The sequence below is a fragment of the Hermetia illucens genome, chromosome 5 (genome assembly GCF_905115235.1).
Source record: "Hermetia illucens chromosome 5, iHerIll2.2.curated.20191125, whole genome shotgun sequence".
NCBI classification, from domain to species: Eukaryota; Metazoa; Arthropoda; class Insecta; order Diptera; family Stratiomyidae; genus Hermetia; species Hermetia illucens.
Genome location: NC_051853.1, coordinates 78,434,166 through 78,456,935, shown reverse-complemented (window position 1 = coordinate 78,456,935; position 22,770 = coordinate 78,434,166). Strand labels below are relative to the sequence as shown.

General features: G+C 41.4%; 1 protein-coding gene across 5 annotated transcripts in view; it reads right to left on the bottom strand.

Annotated features, from left to right (window-relative positions):
• LOC119657780 (protein tramtrack, beta isoform) overlaps nucleotides 1-22,770 on the bottom strand; it is a 100,748-nt gene that overhangs the window by 64,205 nt on the left and 13,773 nt on the right. For all 5 annotated transcript variants that reach the window (XR_005250172.1, XM_038064851.1, XM_038064852.1 and 2 more), the window contains exon 2: nucleotides 350-377. The gene's annotated coding sequence lies outside the window, so the exon portion shown is untranslated. The remainder of the gene's footprint in view (nucleotides 1-349; nucleotides 378-22,770) is intronic.

The following is a 22,770-nucleotide window of genomic DNA, read 5'->3' as shown; positions in this document are numbered from 1 at the left end:
ACATATGATGTGATTTCAGAAGTTATTAAGAACTTTCAAATAAAAAGTTTATTATAAGATTACGGGACGACGGTAGATTCTCAATCTGCACAATGAGCTTTTTTCTTCTAATTGCCTTCATGAAAGATAAACAACTATATATTTTATGTATTTATATTAATTATCTGCCGTTGCTTTTCATTTGAATGATATTTGTGAGTAATATATTTGGATTAAATGATGTGAAAGATAAATTGTAATTAAGAGCTTTTAAGGTACTTAATCGGGCGCTATATGTGAATGAGGGGATAGTTGGGATGGTTACCAATCATAAGTTTTCAATAGTGAAAAAATTATGAAATTTACTTACCTTTCTTGAAAACCACACAAGGAAAAACCTGAAATGAAAGTTTATGTATTAATAAATCTAATAAAACAAAATTACACATAAGAGCTATTGTAAATTACTTTATCTCTATCTTTCTAAACACAACCTCTCATATAGTAGTAAATTTTTCGCCAATTTCAGTGAACATAAGTCACTCAATATAGTATCTAGACTTCGAATCTCTATGTGCTTGTACCTGAAATAGAGAGTAACACTAACAAAGGGATTAATGCGAATGCCCTCTTCTATACAAGAAGCAAATGGATGATACCATAAATTGGAGTATGTAACAGATTTGTGTTTAGAAAATAGTCGATTTATAGGACCCTCTAAATTTAAAATGACGCTCAAACTGAGGTCCCTAAAATATTATATTAAACGTTTAATGTCATATAAAACCGTGCAGTAAACCAGAAACATTTTACGAAAACATAGTTTTACTAAGTGTGTTAACACTTGTGGGGATCGACACAATCTCAAACAAAGAATTACGTCAGCATACGGGCCAACGCCACCTAGAGTCCCCTCTGACAATCAGATGAGAGTTAACACTGAAGCCATCCACAGCACAGCCCTCCGTAACACATATAAGGGGGAAATCATCATCATCATCAACGGCGCAACAACCGGTATCCGGTCTAGGCCTGCCTTAATAAGGAACTCCAGACATCCCGGTTTTGCAAAGAGGTCCACCAAATCGATATCCCTAAAAGCTGTCAGGCGTTCTGAGCTACGCCATCGCTCCATCTTAGGCAGGGTCTGCTTCGTCTCATTTTTCTACCATAGATATTGCCCTTATAGACTTTCCGGGTGGGATCATCCTTATCCATACGGATTAAGTGACCCCCCACTGTAACCTATTGAGCCGGATTTTATCCACAACCGGCCGGTCATGGTATCGCTCATAGATTTCGTCATTGTGTAGGCTACGGAATCGTCCATCCTCATGTAGGGGGCCAAAAATTCTTCGGAGGATTCTTTTCTCGAACGCGGCCAAGAGTTCGCAATTTTTCTTGTTAGGAACCCAAGTTTCCGAGGAATACATGAGGACTGGCAAGATCATTGTCTTGTACAGTAAGAGCTTTGACCCTATGGTGAGACGTTTCGAGCGGAACAGTCTTTGTAGGCTGAAATAGGCTCTGTTGGCTGACAACAACCGTGCGCGGATTTCATCATCGTAGCTGTTATCGGTTGTGATTTTCGACCCTAGATAGGAGAAATTGTCAACGGTCTCAGAGTTGTATTCTCCTATCCTTATTCTTCTTCGTGTTTGACCAGTTCGGTTTGATGTTGATGGTTGATTCGTCTTCAGTGCTGACGTTGCCACCATATATTTTGTCTTGCCTTCATTGATGTGCAGCCCAAGATCTTGCGCCTCCTGCTCGATCTGGATGAAGGCAGTTTGTACGTCTCGGGTGGTTCTTCCCATGATGTCGATATCGTCAGCACAGGCTAGTCATTGGGTGGACTTGAAGAGAATCGTACCTCTTGCATTTACCTCAGCATCACGGATCACTTTCCCAAGGGCTAGATTAAAGAGGACGCATGATAGCGCATCCCCTTGTCGTAGACCGTTGTTGATGTCGAATGGTCTTGAGAGTGCTCCCGCTGCTTTTATCTTGCCTCGCACATTGGTCAGGGTCAGCCTAGTTAGTCTTATTAATTTCGTCGGGATACCGAATTCTCTCATGGCCGTGTACAGTTTTACCCTGGCTATGCTGTCATAGGCGGCTTTAAATTCGATGAACAGATGGTGCAACTGCTGTCCATATTCCAACAGTTTTTCCATCGCTTGCCGCACAGAGAAAATCTGATCTGTTGCTGATTTGCCTTGAGTGAAGCCTCTTTGGTATGGGCCAATGATGTTCTGGGCGTATGGGGCTATCCGGCCTAGCAAGATAGTGGAGAATATCTTACAGATGGTATTAAGCAACGTGATACCTCTATAGTTGCTGCACTGTGTGATATCTCCCTTTTTATGTATGAGACAGATAATGCCTCGTTGCGAATCGTCAGGCATTGATTCGCTGTCCCATACCTTGAGCACAAGTTGATGAACCACTTGGTGTAACTGTTCGCCTCCATATTTAACCAATTCGGCTGTAATTCCATCGGCTCCTGGCGACTTATGATGTTTTAGCCGATAAATTGCACGGACTCTTTCTCCTAAACTTGGTGGTGGCAGTATTTGTCCGTCGTCTTCAGTTGGCGGGACCTCCAACTCGCCGACGTTCTGGTTGTTCAGTAGCTCATCAAAGTACTCAACCCAACGCTCTAATATGCCCATTCTGTCGGAAATCAGATTTCCCTCTTTGTCTCGGCAGGATGAGCATCGAGGTGTATAAAGCTTCATCCTGTTGACTTGTTGGTAAAACTTCCGCGCCTGGTACGGTTGCTCCCTGTACTTTTCTAGTTCACAGGCTTGTTGGTTCTCCCAGGCTTCCTTTTTCCGTCTGTGAAGTCGCTTCTCCGCTCGACGGAGTTCGCGATAAGTCTCTGCGCGTGCCCCCGTTTTTTGAAAATGCAACATTACTCGGTATGCGGCATTCTTCCGTTCCGTTGCTAGCTTAAATTCATCGTCAAACCAGCCGTTCCGACTCCTTTTGCGGCTGGGGGCAAGTATGCTTGTGGCCGTATCCATGATAACGTTCTCCAGGTGATTGTGAATATCATTTGTTGATGCTTCATCTCCAGGGGGAAATGGATGCGGCAATAACCGCAGTCAACAGAGATTTAGGAGATTTTCTTTCCGCATACAATTGTTACGGGGACTGCGTGCCTCCTTTATTAGTGTTAGTACCTAGGTACCTCGATGCTCATCCTGGCGAGACAAAGACGGAAATCTGGTGATCTGATCTGTTGGAATGATGAGTTGAGTATTTTGATGAACTGCTGAACAACCAGAATATCGGCGAGTTGGAGGTCCCGCTAATCGAAGTCCACGGACAAATACTGCCACCATCAAGTGTAGAAGAAACAGTTTATGCAATTCATCGACCTAAAAATCATAAGTCGCCAGGAGTTGATGGAACTATAGCCGAATTGGTTAAATACGGCCAATTAAATCCAGTGGTTCATCGGCCTATGGTCAAAGTGTGGGACAACGAATCAATGCCTGAACACTGGCAACGAGGCATCATCTGTCCCATACAGAAAAAGGTAGATATCATGCAGTGTGGAAGTTATAAAGGTATCACGTTGCTGAGTAGCATCTATAAGATATTCTCCGATATCTTGCTAGGTCGAATAGCCCCATACGCCCAGAACATCATTGGCCCATACCAAAGAGGCTTTACTCCAGACAAATCAGCAATAAATCAGCTTTTCTCTCTGCGGCAAGTGATGGGAAAACTATTGGAATATGAACATCAGTTGCACCATCTTTTCGTCGATTTTAAGGCCGCCTACGATAACATAGTCAGGGTAAAACTGTGGCCATGAGAGAATTCGGTGTCTCGACGAATTGACTGGCTAGGCTGAGACTGACCAATGTGCGAGGCCAGATAAAAATAACAGGATCACATTCGGTACCAACAATGATCTAAATAAGGGGATGACCAATCATGCGTCCTCTTTAACCTGGACCTGGAAAAAGTGATCCGTGATGCTGAAGTAAATACGAAGGGAACCATCCTCTTTAAGTCCATCCAACTACTGGGCTGTGCTATTGACATCAGGGGAACAACCTGAGACGTACAAACTGCCTTCTTTCAGATCGATCAGGCGGCTCGAGATCTTTGACTGCACAGCAAGACGAAATATATGGTGGCAACTTTAGCACCAAAAACTAACAACATCAAATCGCACTGGCCAAATGAAAAGAATAAAGACAGGAGACTACAGCTTTGTGACGGTTGATAGTTTTTCCTATCTAGGCTCGAAAATCTCAACCGAGAACAGCTACGACGATGAAATCCGCGTACGCTTCTTCTTTTTCTTCAGCCTTTGTCCCGTTCACAAGCGGGGTCGGCCCGTCGTGATCGGTTTCGCCATTTGGCTCTATCGAATGCCTGATCTGGGTGCAATCTCGAGCCTATTACAGCTTACAACAAGTCGGAACACCGGAAGCTCGGCGCTTCTATGCACGTTTTTCCATTCGTACATAGGTAAGAATATAAAGTATTTCTTCATATTTTGCCGAAGTGCAATATACACATGTATGTACAATTCATATCAAAGGTATATGTAAATATTGTGCTCATCCTAAATTAACAATCATTTCATCTAATTGCTCTAACGCATCTTGGCACAATTCCAATTTACTCTATGCACAAAAGCATACACACATGTCCAAGTTATTGAACTGAACACACGACAATATTCAGTGAAAAAAAATTGTACACCCCCCTCGTATAGGGAGCCCCACCTTCAAACCCACTTGCTATATGTAAAGGGATTCACACACCACATGTTCTTACCGAGTTTCGGGACAATCGGTTCAGCCGGTTTCGAATAAATCGGGTGTGACAGACAGATAGACATTGAGTCGATTTTCATAAGGTTTTGTGTTACACAAAACCTTAAAAACTGTTTCGTTCGAAACGTCTCACCATAGGGAGAAAACTCTTTCTGTACAGGCAATGATCTTGCCAGCCCTCATGTATTCTTCGGAGACTTGGGTTCTGAACAAGAAAAATTGCGAACTCTTGGCCGAGTTCGAGAGAAAAATCCTCCGAAGCATTTTTGGCGCCCTACCTGAGGATGGACGATTCCGTAGCCTACATAACAACGAAATCTATGAGCGATACCATGACCGTCAGGTCGTGGATAAAATCCGTATGAATGAGGATGATATAGTCCAAAAAGTCTATAAGGGCAAACGATGGCGTAGGCCAGTACGTAGGAATGTCGAATTGGTGGACCTCCGTGCAAATTCGTTGATGATGATGATACGGGCCAGTAACCTATGAAAATGATAACAACAAGGCGAAAGCGGCAGTGAAAAAGTCATGCACGTAGCACGGAACAGTAGAGGAGTGCCTGGGAGATCTACAGGAAGGCAAAAAACATTTGGCCGAATCAGCAGCCTGTTTTCTTTTACCTTTTCGAGTAATAGTGTTCTAGCAATTCTTTGACGCAATAAAAATGTTGTTCTTGTTCGTCGAGGGCATTTTTCGCGTCGCGTTTTCTATCTAAAATAAATACATATAAATCTGTCAATATATTTCATTTTATACATATACTGAACCCGGCAGACTTTGTTCTGTCTGTGGAAGAAGTGAACCAATTCGATGATACACTTGTCCTTTCACTTCGCAGCGGGCCGCAAACTAATTTAGTTAGTGCGGATCAGGTGGAACGCTTAGGACCGCTTGTAGCCAAAAGGTGGTTAGACGATATTGTAACATCTAAGTGGCAGTTCAGTTGAAACGAATGTGAGAAAGGTCGGGTCACATATGAGTACTTTAAAATTGTGTCTACTAAAGGAAGTTCTGTCGTGGACACTGGGCTTGAGAAGGGCTTCCTCCTGACGGGGCATGGTAGCTTGAATGAGTTTTTTTTCTCGTAGAACTTCGCCTCCAGTCAGGGTTGTGTTCTGTGTATGGAAGACTCAGAAGACTGGTTTCTCTGTGCCTGTCCAGCGTAGTAAACGGTATCTGCGATTTTAGTCAGTGCCTTGCTAGCAGTGAAACCCTTCGATGGGCGAATGCATACTAGCGGGCTGCCTTCCGACAACGGAACGAGTTTCTCAACGCCGCTATGTTGTAAAATCACCGAAAGATTGAGAAAATGTCTGGGAAACGTTTCAGGATCTCCCCGGAGTTTCCTGCAATAAGCGAGGTGAAAGACATGGCGCAACGGCGGGCAGGATTCGGCACTATCATAAAAATTGAAGGATTATCCGAATTTGGAGAATTACATGAATATTGACTTTTGTGAAGATGGATCACAGGGTAAAGGTAATCCGATGGATGTAGCAGTTAATGTCGAGGTATATGCAACAATAAATTTGAATACCACCCTTGAAAGTTCATGTCCTGAATCAAAAGTAACATTGGTGGTCATTGGGCAGATTTTCATTAGAACGAAACAAGGCTAATGTAGATGTGGCCACTTGCGTATTGACATTTGATGATTCTTCTTACAACAGCGGTAACGCAAATGGTTCTCACCTCTCCGAGTTCTTTTTGGGAGCAGTTTTCGTGACAAGTTTCCATGGGTGCGCCATTTGCAGAAAAATTTAAATGAATTTCCAAAGAGAGATAAAGTCATTGAACGGTTAGAGTTCGTGCAATTAGAGACAAGACGCTCTTGGAATTTTTTTGCCGGGCGCCGTCCAAATTATCACGATCTAAGGGTGAATATTTTCGATTTGGAGCAGAGCAAGGCGCTGTCGGGGGTGAAGTAGATTCTGTTTTGTGGTATCTGAGAAACATCTGAAGTAGGAAAAGCCTCGATTGAGGAGGCAATCCATCGTGGATCTTGCGTCTCGATCGCAGCAATCAGGTCCGACCAATCTCATTATGTTATTACAGCTCTAATTCAATTCAAGTTACTGAATATATATATGTTCTCTATTAAATTATTATTTTATATTTGGATGTCTCAGTGATTGGAGTGCTGTCGTAGCGGAAATTCTCAGTTCAAATCTCACTGGTGGGAGAGGAATTTATGACTGGATGTCGGATACCAGTCAACCGGTCCTGGAGCAGGCCTAAGGATCACCCTGCCGAACTATTCTTCGCATCTTCGCTGATTTCTGTAAAGAAATCAGACATCTGATTTTTGCCGCTGATGTGGTTCAACTGCAGCAACAAACATAACAGCTACTAGCGAAAATCCTGCTATACATAAACGAATCTGGGATATTTTGTTAGATAGAGGAATTGAGTACAATGTAACTAAAACCAAGCTGCGGACACTGGGCAAACAATTGTTTGAGGACCTCAAAGAGAGGTACAATTGCATGGGGCAGAGCTGCTATCTTTCGTAAATGCTACGATCTGGTTCTGAAGATTCAAGTCGGTTAGACCCCACTCCTTTTGCTCTTCCCAAAGCAGTCGTGAGCTTAGGATTTTAGCAGTGTAACATCAAAACGTCACACGCACAACAGCGCTAATTGGACTCATCGAAGCGGGCATTAATACCTACCTACTGGAAACTAAACAGCAGTCATTTTTAAGGTCCTGTGCAAAACAAGGACTTATAAGAATGGATTCACTCTCTGCCTGTTTGTCCCACGCACTTTCCTCCAAAACGGCTACACCGCTCCAAAGGAAATTTGGTGGGCACATAGGAACTATGAAATGAATCTGAGTGAAATTATGCGGTGTTTTCAACGATTAATTAATTGAAATAATAAAAACTTGTTGTTTCTTTTTCGTTGGTGTGGATATTTATTCTTGCAAATACCGATATTTCGGGAACCACTTATTCCCTTCATCACTGCTAACTTGGTATGAAGGGAACAAGTGGTTCCCGAAATATCGGTATTTGCAAGAATAAATATCCACACCAACGAAAAAGAAACAACAAGTTTTGAATTTAGGTGAAGTTTAAAGGGGGCTCTTTCATCGAATATTTTCACGTCAGATATCAAATGAAAGGTATCGATTGCTCGAGCGATGTTAGTTTTGACATGTAAAATACGCGAGTAAGAAAAGTGCACACTTAAAGTGAAGCAGGACTCATTTGCGGAAACTACCCCAAAAAAAAATCAAGGTATTGCACTTATATGAACTCTAGGTCCCAAAATATTGGGTTGGGGCAAAAGTATTGTCGTATTTGTGATCGAATTTTAACGCTTTATTTAACATACTTAGAATTATCCGATTTAAGTCAAATATGCGCCATTTTGTTCGCAAACTGGGCATTTAGAAGGCAACTCCATAATCCCCTTCTTATAAAACCCCCCTCTTTATTTGCAAAAAACTCAGACAGCCAGTTTTCGCAATCCTCTTTTGAGGCGAACTTAGTAGCACCAAGAACGTTTTGCATGGACCGGAAGAGATGGTAATCACTTCGTGCCAGGTTAGGACTATACGGTGGATGCATCCTATTCGAGCTCCCGTAGCTTCTGGCGGGTCATCAAAGATGTATGAGGCCGAACGTTGTCCTGGTGGAACAGAACACCATGCCAATTGACCGACCAATCCTGGCCGCTTCTGGCCAATCGCCTGCTTCAAACGGTCGAGTTGCTCACAGTAGAGGACCGAACTGAGGGTCTAGCCATAGTTGAGCAACTCATAGTGGATGATTCCTTTCCAATTCTACCAAACATACAGCAAAACCTTTCTGGCCGTCAATCAGGGTTTGGCGATGGTTTGGGCTGGCTCGCCGCGCATCGACCACGATCTTTTTCGCTTGAGATTTTCGTACGTGATCCACTTTTCATCACCATCCGCTTCAAAAGTGGGTCGAATTCGTTCCGTTTCAGTAGTGCATTGCAGGCGTTGATTCGGTCCAAGATATTTTTTTTCCGTCAACTCGTGTGGCACCCGAACATCCAGTTTTTTGGAATCCAATCGCTCCAAGTGGTTCCAAACGGTTTTATGGCCCTTACCCAGTTCCTGTCAATCGAGCGAATGCTCACATGCCGGTCTACGTGGATAATTTCGACGATTGGCTTACCAGTACGGGGTGTATCTTTGACATCCACTACACCAGAACGAAATCGATCGAACCAACGCTGTGCTGTACGAATCTTTACAGTATCGGACCCATAAACTTCACAAATTTTTATGGCCGCCTTTGTTGCATTTTTACCTCTCAGGTAGTAAAAATGTAAAATATGACGAATTTCTTCCTTGGTGGACTCCATCTTTGACGCGTTATAACTTGAGACTGAAACGTACGATCATAAAACTGTCAAAAAGACACCTGTATCTTTTTGACAGTTTTATGATCGTACGCCCAGATTGTCGTCTTCGAATCGCCGTATAGTATGACCCGATGGGATAAGTACAACACAAGATATGTTTAAGTGTCGCCATCTATTGACAAAATACGATATTACTTTTTCCCCAACCTAATATGTTCAATTCCGATAACAAGCAAATTTACAATTGGTATATCACCAACTTTTCGAAATTGACTATGAAATTCTCTTGAAGTTTATACTAGGAGTAGTTCATTAGCATAGAGGACGGTATCATGCACCATACTGCTGGCTATTATCAATTTCCCGCGAATTTTCTGCATTTTAAGCCATGCAAATAAGAGGCTGACATCATAATTAACGAGAATAATTGACATTCAAGTAAAATATTAAAATTCCATTTATGAAGAATCTACTTCTCACCAAACCTTTTTTATAATCGATTCACTGGGTGTCTGTCATATGCACTTTTCTCCAGAACGACTTCACGGATTGAAACGAACTTTGGTGGACATATGGGAACTATAAAATCTCACGCATACAGTGAGTGACATAAATTTACATGCCGTTTAAAAGGTGGCTCACCATAGATGCAAAGGGGGGATGTAAAATTGTTTTTCACCGTATATATTCATGTGGGGTATCAAATGAAAAGTAAGTAAAAGTAAGAAAGAGTACTTTCCGAAACTAATATTAGCTTTGACATAAATTGTAAAGTCCGCGAGTAAAGAATCAAAATGTGTACACTAAAAGTGAGGCAGGACTCAATTTCGGAAACTACCAAACCCAAAAATCTAAAAAAAAATTGTCAAATTTGTGTGAAACAAAACCTTATCTCGGAAACAGCTGAACCGATTGCCACGAAATTTTGTTAGAACGAGTAGTCTGTGTGCCCTTTTACATGCAGAGAGTGGTGCCATTTTGTGTTGCGTTTGAAGAGGGCTTCCCATACCTGCGAAAGGAGGATGTGATTTTTTTTCACAGAATATGGTCATGTCGGGTATCAATTAGTACTTTTCGAACTGATCTTATATTTGATATTAGATGAAACATAAGGGAGTGAGGGGTCAAAATGTGCGACCCAAAAAGTGAAACAGGTCTTGTTCTCAGAACCTATCCAACCGACAAATCTGAAAAAAACACAGTGGTGCAATTCTACGAAGTCTAGGTCTCAGAATACATCCGGTTCCGATATCTGCACAAATAAAGTTAATAATAGTATATTACCATGTTTTACAAATTAACCCAAAACCCCCCTTAAGTTCATTCTAGAAACACAATTTGGCAACACTGTAGCTAATAATATATGATATAATTCTGGAAAGTTTGGGCGCAATCCAACTATAATTGACAAAGTTACTGGAAGTGAAATTATTGCATTTCATGTAAATTTATTGCATTCTAGGACGTGCATGACGTCATCATCATATGTATAAACTGAACTTATATAAAGGCGGAGTCCATTGAGGCACTTTCACTTTTTTCACTTTTTTTAGTTATTTGAATATTAATATCAATTACTCGAGACAGGCATGTGTGTGTGTATACATATGTATGTGGTGATGAAATTTGCGGGTAGTGCTCAATAAGATGAACGTGTGTGTACGTATGTCTGCTTTCGTTCACAGAGTAAAGTGGAAATGCGTCAAGTGCCTTAGATCAATTTTGTGCGCAATATTTACAGCCCCTGGCCAATTTATTAGACGCACTTTAAATTATTGATAATTGTATATGTTGCACTGGATTATATGCGATATTATTTACATTTAACCTTACGTTAATTATTTTTCTTTGAGAAATTTATAATACAGTGTTATTTGATATTTTTTTTACGTATCGCATTACAGTGTTACCATTTTAGCTCAAGAGCCCAAATAAGTATAGATTTGTTCCAGTATTGTTCTCGACTGCTATAGGTACAGACTATGTTTTTAAGATTTTGTTTGTAAAACAAAACCTTATTAAAATCGGTTTACTGTCTGTCTGTCTGTCCGTCTGTCTGTCTGTCTGTCTGTCCGTCACACGCATTTTTCTCGGAGACGGTTATAGCGATTAACACCAAATTTGGTAGAAAGGTTGGAACTGTGAACGCTCACGCATATAGTGAGTTACATCCTCTTATGAAGAATTTAAGGGGGGGTCCCCATATATGCAAAAGGGGGGTGTAAATTTTTTTTTCATCAAATATAGTCATGTGGGGTATCAAATTAAAGGTCTCGGTTAGTACTTTCGGAAACCGGTATTAGTTTTGACTTTTGCTGAAAAGGTGGGGAGTGCGGGGGGTTGAAAGTGGTCATTTTTTTAACGAACCCATTCTCAGGAACTACCCAACCGAAAAATCTGAAAAAAATAAGTGAGCTTCGATACCTGTTCCAATAAAGTTAATAATAGTATATTACTATAATTTTTAGTAATTGACAGGAAAACCCCCCTTAAGTTCACCCTAGAATCACAAAATTTTGCAGCAATGTAGGCTATAGTATAGACCATGATCCTGCCAAATTTGGTGAAAATTGCACTATTATTAACAAAGTTATACTAGGTTAAATCTGCGCTTCTCTGCAAATTCAAGACTATGAATGTCAATATCACTTGAAAGTGGCTATTTTCACATAATATATGCATATTTTACGTACTACATGCTAATGGGACAAATGCACACCCAAATCTCTTTATAAAAGAAATTCACAAAACCTTTCATACCTGAAGCGTTTAGCTTCCGGTTTCCCGACTTGTTTGTGGTCTTATACGGTGTGTTAATTTATTTCCTAGTTTTATACTACGCCACTATTTGTTTATTGTGTGTGCAGGGCATTTAACAAATAGAAATAATAAATTTGAACATTTTAACCATGGGTAAAAAAGGCGACCTTTCACCGCGTAGAATAGTTGAAGTAAAGGTCCTTATTGATCTGAAGATGTTTTCCGACCGCGAAATATTACGAAGGTTGAAGGTGTTTGAAGCCACGACGTATAAAGAAGAAAGTAGAGTCACGCCATGAACTAAGCCCGAAACGAAGGAATAGATGCGGTGGGAAACCCATTTTACTACCAGGTCCGAAATATATCTAAGGAAAATTTACCTAGCAAACAGATGTGCTACTACAAAACAGATAAAATCTCAACTGGAAGGTGCTAATGTAATTGCGTCTGAGCACACTGTACGTAGAAAATTAAAGGATTTACATTTAAAGGCCTGCCGACCCGTCAAGAGGCCCAAGTTAACGGCTGCGACGAAAGCCAAGCGTCGGAAATGGGCCACACAGTGGCGTGATAAAGATGCCAACTTCTGGAGATCGATAAGGTGATATTAGATGCATCACTTACTATGAAATAATGACAGATAAGCACTGATACTTAGGATATTCATTTATTTTTTCTATTCTTGATAGGTCTGCTTTAGCGATGAAAGCACATTTGAAATTTCGCAGAAGTTTGTGCGCCGCCGTCCTGAAGAAAAAATTAATCCTGACTGCGTTGTTCAAACTGTGAAGCATCCTATAAATGTGATGATCTGATCAGCGGCAAAGGTACTGGAAGTTTGTACGTGGTAAAAGGTATTATGAGCCAAGATCAGTATATAGAAGTCTTGCAAACTCGATTGGTTTTCCAGCTCAGAGAGTGGTTTCCGAATGTCACACGTCGCGATCGGTGAAAACTTATTTACGGGAGCAGAATATTCCTCTATTGAATTGGCCGGGTAATAGCCCCGATATGAACCCAATTGAAAATGTGTGGGAGCTGATGAAGAGGGAAGTGGCTAAAGAGGTGATCACAACCAAGACTCAGTTCCTAGAAAAAATAAAGCTGAAAAACACCCGATAATTAAGATTTTGCATAGAATCTGCAGTCCGTCTAATAATATGGCCAGGGACTGTATATCTTTAACATGTATGTACATATGCATATTTTATTTGGCAATATATGACGGAATATTTAGCATTCTTAGCTATGTATGAATGGAAAAACATGCATAGAGAGCTGCTCACATAAGATCAACACAAAACCTGAAGCGCCGAGCTTCCGGTATTCCGTCTTGTTTGTATCCGTTGTAGGTAAACTTTTTCAGATTTGCTAATAATGTTGAACACGTAGTGTGAAGCATATAACATTGATTCAAGAAGACTATAGTACACAGCAGGAGCAACTTTCGAGTATGGACGAGGTTGCCTAGATGGGTCTCTTGTGGGTGCGTCTTCATCTTATCCCAGTAGGAAATGGTTGCATCCGAAAGATTGATTTTGGATGCTTCTACTTATTTCCTCCACGCTTCCTAGGAGAGCAAACATGGATCAGCCGAGAATGTTGCACGTGTTTACTCCATCAAACTTCCTGTAGAGGAATTTTGAAGCATCATTCGCATGGAATTACCATTAACATCCATTACCACTAATTCGAGATGAATCTTTATTTTTCATCAAGGCAATGCCAACGATAACTTATATGATATTTGTCCGACAAGCGACTATTTGAGCCCTAAATAAAGAGAATTAATAGATCATCCACCATATAGACCTGATGGAGCACCAAATGCCTTTTGTTCCTTAGCGTCAAAAACCATGCTCTGGAGTTCTCACAAGCGGAATAAGAACATGTTGGAAACTAGAAGTTCGGCCCTTCAGGTTTTAAAAATTTCGTGCATTTCATATGTGAAAGTATTTAATTCCACGATTCCATTTGTACGTAGCTAACAAGTCATAGTTTATAGGAGGTATACAGGGAATTTACACGAAAAAAAACACTCTAATTCGCTATAACTTTGCTACTGACGGTAGGATTCCCTTCAAACTTTCGATTCCTTATAATCTACTCAACTTTTTTTTGAAGTTTTGTAATTGGAGTATGAATTTAAGGGGGTTCTTCGGTAAAATTTGGAAATATAATAACATACCTTTATTAGTTTATTTGAACAGGTATAAGATGTATTGAGGTTTAGATTTTAAATTTTGGCAGCATCACGATTTTTTCAGATTTTGCGGTTGAGTGATTTTTGAAGATGAGTCTTGCTTCACTTCAAATTTATATTTTTACACGCTCACCTCCCTACTTAGCCACTGATTTGCCATCAAAAATATCTGAAATGAAAAGTATTGATCGAAAGGGGCGGAGTGGGCGTAGTTAACAGTTCGAACATTAATATTGAATTTCGGTTGAACAGATATAACCGCTTCCGTATAAATTGCATGTGGCAGACGGATAAACATAAAACTGAGTTTATTTGTTAAAGCCTTAAAGAGAATATGCAGATGACTACTATTCAAAATCAAGAGTTTATAAGACGCACTTTTTTGTCGAAACAAATTATAAATTGTCAAGCTAGGCGAAAAATATGAGAAAAGCTAGCATCTAGGAAACAAATAAGTTTGACCTTTGAACCGGGGCATCCGATCTTATTAACAGCATTGATACAATCAAATTTCCAGTGCAGAAGTTGGAATCTTCGACCGACAATAGTCATGCAATATGGTGGGGTAGCTGGTCAAATGGAGCCATGGATACCTCGGAGGAAACTTTTCTTGTAGAAAGATGGAAAATCATTATGTACTTAATTAAAGTTGTTATTGTTATATACGAGGCAGTGGAACGAACCCTCGAAGTCTGTCGCAGATATAATATCAAAATCATAGTTGGGGATTTTAACAGCCAAGTAGGGAAGGAGCCCGTATTCAGGCGATACTTTGGGTCCCATAGCTTACACGAAAATACAAATGACAACGGACTGCGGATTATTCAATTAGCAGGTTCACATGAAATGGTTGTTGGAAGTACCTGGTTTGCGCGGAAAGCGGTCCACAAACTACATGGGCTCCTCCAGACGGCACCACTTTCAATCAAATTGACCATGTGTTGATCGAACGCCGCCACCTCTCAGCCTTGATAAATGTCAGAACATATAGGGGGGCCAATATAGACTCGGATCACTATCTCGTTGGCATGGTGTTCCGAGCTCGAATAACAACACCACCCAGAATCAACAAATGATCTTCACAACCACCTTAAGAACATTATCATTGATACGGCCACAAACATACTTGGCCCCAACCACAAAAGGAGTCGGAACGGCTGGTTTAACCATGAATGTAAGCTAGCAACGGAACGGCAGAATGCCGCATACTGAGTAATGTTGCACTCTCAAAGAACGCGGGCACGTGCAGAGACTTATCAGGAACTCCGTCGAGCGGAGAAGCGACTTTACAGACGGAAAAAGGAAGCTTAGGAGAACCAACAAGTCTGTGAACTAGAAAAGTACAGGGAGCAAACGCATCAGGCGCGCAAGTGCTACCAACAAGTCAACAGGATAAAGCCTTATACACGTCGATGCTCATCCTGCCGAGACAAAGAGAGAAATCTGATTTCCGACAGAATGGGCATATTGGAGCGATGGGTTGAGTACTTTGATGAGCTACTGAACAACCAAAACATCGGCGAGTTGGAGGTCCCGCCAACTGAAGACGACAGACAAATACTGCCACCACCAAGTACAGGAGAAACGCTCCGTACAATCCATCGGCTTCAAAATCACAAGTCGTCAGGAGCCGATGGAATTACAGCCGAATTGGTTAAATATGGAGGCGACCAGTTACACCAAGTGGTTGATCAACTTGTACTCAAGCTATGGGACAGCGAATCAATGCCTGACGATTGGCAACGAGGCATTATCTGTCTCAATCTGCTGTTATGGAGGTCGTAGATGCGTTTAATCGAGCCGGGGCGCACAGCCGCCGATCTCGACGGATAGTGCTCCTCATAACGCTTGACGTCAGAAATGCCTTCAATTCCGTAAGATGGACAGATATGCTGGGCACACTAGAGAACTCCTTTCACGTGCCAAGCTATCTCTTGCGGATATTGAGGGATTATCTGAAAGACCGCTCCCTGTTCTATGAGACGCTAGAGGGCCAGAGGAGGATGGAAATCACGTCGGGAGTAGCGCAGGGATCCATCCTAGGGCCGGACCTCTGGAATGCTTCCTACGATAGTCTGCTGAGACTCGATATGCCTGAAGAGTCGCGCCTGGTCGGTTATGCAGACGACGTTGCGGCACTTGTTGCCGGACGCACTGTTGAACAGGCGCAAAGCACACTTGGCATATTGATGCGACGGGTAAGCGGATGGATGACTGCTCACGGTTTCAACCTTGCGCTGGAGAAAACCGAAGTAGTCATCCTGACCAGAAGGAGAATCCCGACCTTGCGTCCCATATCGATCGGCGAGTTGACTATAGAGTCAAAACCAGCGGTTAAATACCTTGGTTTAATGTTCGACTCGAAGATGAGCTTCTTCGAGCAAATCAAAGCAGCCGCGGACAGGGCTGCAGCAGGAGTCGCGGCCTTGAGTCGGCTAATGGCGAATGTGGGCGGCCCTATATCAACTAGGCGACGTCTCCTCATGGGAGCAACGCAGTCCGTCCTTCTCTATGGTGCGGAGGTATGGGCTGATGCCCTTGACAAGGAGGTGCATCGTAAACGCCTAGCTCAAGTGCAGAGGCGGGGAGCTTTGCGAGTGGCGTCTGCTTATCGCACTGTCTCCGAACCGGCTGTGATGGTGATTGCGGGAGTGATCCCCGTTGCCCTCCTTGCCAAGGAGCGCAAAGCTATCTATCGCCGTAAGGGCGAAAACTTAAGAGAAGTGGTTGCCCGTGAAGAACGTCAACGCACCCTTAACGAGTGGCAAGTTTCTTGGCAAAATGAGCCAAGGGGCAAATGGACTGCGCGGCTCATCGACAAATTAGACCCGTGGTTGAACAGAAAGCACGGTGAGATTGATTACTTCCTTACCCAACTTCTAAGTGGACATGGAGGTTTTCAGTCTTACCTGCACAGGGTTGGGAAGGCGCGATCTCCTGATTGTGTGTTCTGCAATAGAGTGCCGGATGACGCTGAACACACCTTTTTCTCTTGCGAGAGGTGGGATGGCCTCCGCCAGCAGCTTTATGCAGACACAGGGGAGCTCTCTCCAGACAACATTGTCAGAGAGATGCTGAAGAGCGCTGGCAGCTGGAATCGTATTGCGCATTATGTTCGGGCTCTTCTTACTACGAAGAAGATTGAACTCGACCGACAGAGGGATCGGACGGTAAGGGGTTCCCTGAACTAACAACTCCCTTCCTCCCCTCCCCTCCCGTTGGTGAAAGGAATTCCCTGACTTGAAGGCTCCCAAAGCCGGGAGAGCGGGAGGGCTAGCCCGAAGTAATGTGTCAAACGGTTCCAGGCTAGTTCTCTGATGACAGGGAGGTGTTTAGTTGGTAGTCCGCCAGCGTGCTGTTGCGGGAGTCCAACACTCTGTGCGTAAACGCATTCACCTACCCTACTCCAAAAAAAAAAAAAAAAAATTATCTGTCTCATACATAAAAAGGGAAATATCACACAATGCAGCAATTATAGAGGTATCACGCTGTTGAGTACCATCTATAAGATATTTTACGCTATCTTGCTAAGCCGGATAACCCCCATACGCCCAGAACATCATTGGCCCATACAAAAGAGGCTTCACTCAAGGCAAATCAGCAACAGATCAGATTTTCTCTGTGCGGCAAGCGATAGAAAACTGTTGGAATATGGACAACAGTTGCACCATCTGTTCATCGACTTTAAAGCCGCCTATGATAGCATAGCCAGGGTAAAACTGTACACGGTCATGAGAGAACTCGGTATCCCGACGAAATTAATAAGACTGACTAGGCTGACCCTGACCAATGTGCGAGGCCAGATAAAAAGAGCAGGATCACTCCCAACACCATTCGACATCAACAACGGTCTACGACAAGGGGATGCCCTATCATGCGTCCTCTTTAACCAGGCCCTAGAGAACGTGATCCGTGATGCTGAGGTAAATGCAAGAGGTACGATCCTCTTTAAGTTCACTCAACTACTGGCCTATGCTTCATCCAGATCGAGCAGGCGGAGCGAGATTTTGGGCTGCACATTAATGAAGGCAAGACAAAATATATGGTCAGCACCGAAAACCAACCAACCAACAACATAAAATCGCACCGGTCAAACGGGAAGAATAAAGATAGGAGAATACAACTTTGAGACCGTTGACAATTTCTCCTATATAGGGTCGAAAATCACAACGGATAACAGCTACGATGATGAAATCCGCGCATGGTTGTTGTCAGCCAACAGAGCCTATTTCAGCTTACAAAAACTGTTCCGCTCGAAACGTCTCACCATAGGGTCAAAGCTCTTACTGTACAAGACTATGATCTTGCCAGGCCTAATGTATTCCTCGGAAACTTGGGTTCTTAGCAAGAAAAATTGCGAACTCTTGGCCGTGTTCGAGAGAAGAATCCTCCGAAGAATTTTTGGCCCCCTACATGAGGATGGACGATTCCATAGCCTACACAATGACGAAATGAGCGATACTATGACCGTCCGGTTGTGGATAACTATCCGGCTCAATAGGTTAAGGCTGGCGGATCACTTAATCCGTATGGATGAGGATGATCCCACCCGGAAAGTCTATAAGGGCAATATCTATGGTAGAAAAAGAAGACGAGGCAGGCCCTGCCTAAGATGGAGCGCGTAGGCCAGGACGCCAGACAACTTTTGGGGATATCGAATTGGTGAACCTCGGCGCAAAACCTGGATGTCTGGAGTTCTTTATTAAGGCAGGCTTAGACCGGATACCGGTTGTTGCGCCGTTGATGATGATTATTATTGAAACATGGTCCCTGTTGGAATAGATTTTTGGTATATTGGGTGGAATGTTTTCATTCTAAGCCAAACTCTGCGAAAACTTCTTGCATTTAAAATCTTCAACTCCTTTCAACTAAATTAAGGTGATTGTAGTGTTTGAGTTCTGAGCGTACCATGTTTTAGTGGAATAACCTCACTGGAGTACAAAACTATACATCGTACTATTTTCCCATATTTTGGATATTATTGAAAAAACTATAATCCACATTCAATAGTACATATTAAGCACAACCAAAAAAATTTCTTAGTTATATAAGGAACCGCAATATCTTAAATACTCAAAGCACACAGCTGTCGATCTCCGCCTGGTTTTACATATTTTCCGAAAAAAAAGCTCCCTAACTCCGTTCTCCATGTGTAAGAGCAACAAATATGGAAATATCGCTGCCCGAAGAAAATAGTTTGATGGAAGTGAGGAAAAAATCAATTTAAGTAGAGATAAATTTTTTTCCAGACCCAAACAAGCACACAAAGAACTGGGCTTACTGAAGCAAGAAAAAATGAAAGAAAAAGCCAAACAGAAACGCCAAGTCCGACTTCTGACATACTTGCTAATAAAATAGTTAGCAAAATTTTTCACAAAAAGATTAAATTACGTGGCGATGTGAGCGTTCCGAGTCTAACACATTTTCACTTTATATCAGACAATCTACACTTGTACTGGCAATTTATCTCCAAGATTTTTTTTGTTATTATTTATTATTATTAAATTCTGAAGATGTGGCAAAAAAATAAATCGATTTTGAATTTTTCTTTCTCTACAGTGACATATACAAACAAATACATATGGATGTATGTAAATCGCTTGGTGTACAGATACGTTCACGCGCGATATTGGTGCTGCGATACGATTGCCATGTTAGTCATAAATGACGGGAAAAAAACTTTTTTGACTGGCAGATTCGAGAAATTTTCACTGTACGTAGATACGAGAACAAATAAAATATGAAATCGAGAAAGAATATGATATGGGTATTTTTGGAATTGTTTTCTTATCTTTTTTGGGTTTTTGTATCACAGATTCAATAACATGCGGTTCTTTGGAAATATTTTGATAAATATAATATAAATAACAGATAATTTCGCAGACCAGAATGCTTGGAAACGTTCTAAATTTCTACATTTTCACGTCCAGCCAATGGAATGTTTATCCAGCAGATTTTTCTATCAAAATAAATACAAATCTGTGTATGTTTCTTTTATTTCCGAATGAACGCTTGTCGACAGGGTAAGGTTTTAACCGAGATTACGCACGCATTGATATAGATCTGTTGGTGCATACACATATGGAATATTTTTAATCTCGTTATTGATAAACATGTTATGTATATTCATTTTTCGAAAACTTATTAACTTCATGTTATTCGTATACGGTTGTTCGCATTGTCTCTCGAAATTGGTTGCGACTACAATTAATAAATAAATATTTAGTTGGCTGGCCCTTTTTAAACTCAGAATTTGAAAGTAGCTGCACCTATAACGCTGATGAATCAGCCCTATCCTATAAAACACTTAAGGGGATCATCCCGTGTGAAGGCCGTTTTTTTGCCTTTTTTGGAAAAATTATTCAGCTTGATATCGTAGCTAGTTTTCGGAATACGAGTCAATTTATGCACCCATCTCCAAAAAAAGGTGTTTTTCTGCTGCCACGCTGGAGGGCGCTGTGTTCATCTGAGGAAAAAAAAACTAAACGGCATTTTAATGTGGACAATATTCCACGGTCCGCAAACTAGGACAATCAGAAAATATTAAAAGGTAAAAAAGGTAAACTTAATTTTTTGGATTTTGGTGTTTTTTTACGGCTTTTACGGGTCGTGAAAATTTCAAAGAATTTGGTTGGATAGATTTTGAGCTATGGCAGCTGCCGATTTTCAAGATGCGAGAAAAACGCATTTGAAAATTTAAATGTGATTATCAACAGTGAAATTTAAATTCACCATTAATCTGCTATACCTGGTCCATAGAGAGCACCCTCCGTTTCTTCAAAAAAGTCTTGTAAGGTCGATTGTTGCTCTCTGGTTTCAATTCTGGCTCTTTTAGCGAGGTCAGTCGATCGTCATTCGGACCGCCAAATTCGCGCTTCATTACGGCGGTCGACATAAACCTGACATATATGACCAACTTGACATCCCATTGTCACTAGGATTATGAGAATGCCATTGAATCCTTCATTGAAAATAATTACAGCCAGAAAAGTGGCTATTTCTACGATCTTGGCCCCAGAATGAAGGTGTTTAGGAGCGAAAGTCCAGATCAATGCATTTAACGACTCATTGTTATTCTGGGTTTCTGATGACTGTTTGAACTTCTTTAGTCAAAGGTGCCTTCTCGTGGTGTAAACTATCCACTTCTCCTTTAGCTTCCACTTTGCGCCATTTGCACCAACTGCCATCGCCTGCTGGATAGTTTTGATGCTGAGGATTTTCGTCTGTAGAACATTTATGGAAGAAAGTTGCCCAAATTTCTTGCTTCATTCCTTCTATCGAATTTGCGTGTCGACGAATAGTTAGCCCAAAAAATGTAGTGAGGTCGTTAATAACCTCATCAGTAAGTTTTCCAGCCCATTTTCCACCAATGCCTTTGTGATTCTTCTTTGCATTTCTAAGCCGCGTTCCCATTCTTTTCTCGACATGTCCTAAGCATTCCTTTTTTACTACGACGTATATTTTATTATTTGCAGAAATACCGGAGAAAACTCCAACAAAATCCAATATACAATATACAAAACTTGTCGCAATTGGAACATCCATGTTCATGCTTGCTAAAAGTTTCTTTGCTGATGTTGATGCGAAGTCCTTTTTCTTCTCTGATAAGTATCGATTCCCATGAAATATTCGTTTTTTAGTGCGAGCATGATGTTGAACGTTAAAGCGATCTGCCTTCGTACGATCCATTTAAAAAAATCACTGAACACACAAACAGCACAATACTTACAACAAAATATAACTGAGTATAGCTTGAAAGCCTTTCAGTGCTCACTCTAGACTGGATTATCCTTTTTATTCCAAACAGCAAATAAGTTTAGACAATTGATTGGTTTTCCATCTTTTTATATTTATACCTGTGTTCGAATTTATAAGGCTCAAGTCAAAAAACTAACAGGTAAAAAAAGATTCGATGCTCTTTCCCATCGAGTACTCTAGCCGCGGTTGCAAACTCCTTACCTGTTTAACACTGTAATTTCTGAACGACTCGGAATATCGGAACATCCCTATGCCCACATATTTTCCACTATATATAGATACAATTCATCAAAAAAAAATTGATTTCTCCAACCCGACACACGGGATGACCCCCTTAATCGAAGTACATTAACATACCGGAACGACAATGTCTTTGGGATAAAAATGTGTATGGAGAGACTTCCGCTGCCGTTTATATGCGATTGCGATGGTTTTGATAAGAATATTTTTATGATCGGAAGTACAAAACAGTCTCCCTCCTTTGGAGGTCCCTGTACCTTACCATAATTAAATTGCTTATAGTGGTCAACGTAAACTGAAACAAAATAAACAGGGCCTTTGTCAATTTTTGAATAGTTTTTTGTCTCCAAAAACAACCAGTTTGATTCAGCCATTCGATCAAGGAATAATAAATTGTTTCAAAACATACATACACAGCTTGTACGACAACTAGAAAGCGAAATTTCGCTTTAAAATTTTGCAAAAAAAACTTCCACCACAAAAAGGCAGACTTCGTCAATTTGAATAATGGATCCCTTCCAGAACTTGCGCCCTTGTCGATGGAGCCACTGATTTAGCAATTTCAGAAGTTGAATTGAGAGAATACCTTCTGTGCGATACAAATGTTGAGTGCTATGGAGAGACACATGACGAAATTGTAGCAGAAGTGATGAAATGCAACACCGAAAACATACCTGAAGT